This window comes from Squalius cephalus (assembly GCF_949319135.1).
Source record: "Squalius cephalus genome assembly, chromosome: 14".
In the NCBI taxonomy this organism is placed as follows: Eukaryota; Metazoa; Chordata; class Actinopteri; order Cypriniformes; family Leuciscidae; genus Squalius; species Squalius cephalus.
In genome coordinates this window covers 37,818,688-37,821,187 of record NC_137135.1, presented here as the reverse complement: position 1 = coordinate 37,821,187, position 2,500 = coordinate 37,818,688, and the positions used below count along the sequence as shown (strand labels likewise).

Here is a 2,500-nt window from a genome sequence, read left to right as displayed (position 1 = left end):
AGTAGCCAACTAGGTGAACCCGGAAATGTTGAGTACACCAAAGTTTTTTTGCAGAAATGTGAAGTATGGGTCCCCAGCATACAGAAACTGCCGGATGCTAATTCGCATATGTTGAGCAATTTGCATAATTAGCATAATTAGCATTATTAGCTTAATCGTCCATTTTTAGCAGATATTTTACACTGTATGGCCAATTTCTACAATATGTGAGTGGTTTTAGAGGTTTTAGAGGATGCTGATTTCATTTTTGGCATTTTCAGATTTCAAAGAGCTAATTTTATTACATATTTTTTTAGGCAAATTATGATTACTTTCAGTTATAATTTTAGGTTATTTTTATGGTATACAAAATAACTTACATTTCAGAATCTTGTGCTCTTGTGAATAATGATGCATTGTTTAGGGTGTGGTGAGGCTGAATCCCCTCCTGACACTTTTGAAGATTCAAAATTGCTTTTTGGATAAACGATGAATATTTGTTAGGCTGAATGTTATGCATTTCTGGAGGGAAAAGCAATGCGGGTATTTGACATAACTTGGATCCTGCAACTGTATGATACATATTAATGGGGTAGCTCTTTAAGACACCCAATGAGATGACATCACCTAAACCCATCACCATTTGTGATCAACAAACTATGTACAAATATTCACTGTATACATGCCATTCAAGACAGGCCACGCAAGTCGCTAGGGCAACTCCCGAATGGCAGAAGGGCTGTCCAGGTTGATCCGCAAGTCGCAAGATCCAACGGGGACCCAGTTAAAACTCCACCAGATGCAAGAGTTAAAACTGAGTCTGGCCAACCCAGGTGAGCCCGCCACACCAAAAGCTAACCAAAAGGGCCTCACCTCCGCACCACACAAAGCACACACTGGCTACCACCTTCAGGCAAACTGCTATGCCTCACAAGTAATTAACAAAAGGCAGCCTCATCATCTTCACTATCCTCGTCTGTCCTGGTGAGTCGAGCAATGGTCAAAAGACACTTATATTCTTCATTTTAGACACCTTCATCACTGTGACGATCTTGCACAACATCGTAGGCCTACCAGTCCAGGGGAAGAGGAGTAGAATGGAAGCATCATGCCTCCTCTGTGCTCTAGAAACCCTCTCTTGGATGCTCTCTTGGACAGTAGCTGTTCTTGGCACTTCTTTCAGAGTGGGTGGAGTCAGCTTCTTAGGGCCTGTATAATGTTCAATGGCAAGACTGCTGTTAGCTACCGGACAGAATTTCTCAGCTTGGAGCTTTGTCAGACTGGGAACTTTTAGTGACGTAAACCCACCGTCTGGAGTCGCCACTCCAGGGAACAGGATCCCTGCAGGATTTTGCGCAAACTGAGTGGCCATGGCATGTCTTGTGCGGCAACCATTGGGTGTGAAGACTACAAGATCAAAGTTATCACCCCAACTGTGAATAGGGCCAATGCACCTCTTCAGTCCATACCCACAGGTACTTACACTGAAAAAAATGATTAATTGAACTTAATCAATTTTAGTTCAACTTAACGCATTTGTTTAAATGTAGGTAAAATAAATTGAATGCAACCACTTACGATAAAAAAATTGATTAAATTCAACGAATCATTTATTTCAGTGTATCTGCATCATCTGAGGCGTATTTGGCAGCTGATTTCCGGAACCCGGAGGACCTCATCATATGTTACAACAAGACCATGCTCATTTAGGTACTGAAACAGTTCTGAACTACCTTATGATGAAGTTTTACAGCTAGCCCCAAAGTTGTGTGATTCCAGCTTTTACGGATGTGCTGCTGGATGCATTGAGCAAGTGTGAGTGCTGGTTTGGTCACCGTTTCTACCCTGGACACAAGACTGGAGACAAGTCTTAGGAGAGTTGGACTTGTATATTGAATGACCCTTTCATGCCTAAAGCTGCCAAAGTCGTATTCACGAGGCAATGGAATATTCTGGACCTCTCCCCGCACTTTTCTGACAAACTTGTCAACATCATCATCGTCATCATTGAAGAGGCCAGTTTGTCCTACTAATTTGAGTTATTTAGCAATGTACGGCCTAAAGCCAACAATCGTCTGACATCCTTCAACTCTCAGTACAATAACAGCATCACCATAATAATCACACAGGTGTGCTAGCATTTGTTTCCGGCACAAACTCCCAGAATTAGCTACAAAAACATCATGTAATTTGGAGACAGTCCAAGTCACTGACTTGTTTGCACTCATGTGGTCTGTGACCGAAGCTAGGCAGCTGTCAATTGGTTTACTAGCAGTTGCATTAGAGTCAATAGGTACCTTCCTGAAAGCATTGTAACACTTGGAGTGATACTGAGCATCAGCTGCAGGTAGGTCCATGATGCCATTCACCCGTAGCTTCACAACTTCTGCCCAATCATCCTGCCGTTCATTAGCCTGGAAAGCCAGACCTACATCAAGAAGTTAGGTCTGGCAACTCACCATTGGCACGGCTCAATCCGAGGGGCGGGATAAATGGTTGTCTTTCAAATTCCCTCTTCACG

The 2,500-nt window shown here is 42.8% G+C and overlaps 1 protein-coding gene across 1 annotated transcript in view; it reads left to right on the top strand.

The window, feature by feature from the left end:
* Positions 1–2,500, top strand: part of stx18 (syntaxin 18) — a 45,693-nt gene that overhangs the window by 37,222 nt on the left and 5,971 nt on the right. The gene's annotated exons all lie outside the window — the stretch shown is intronic.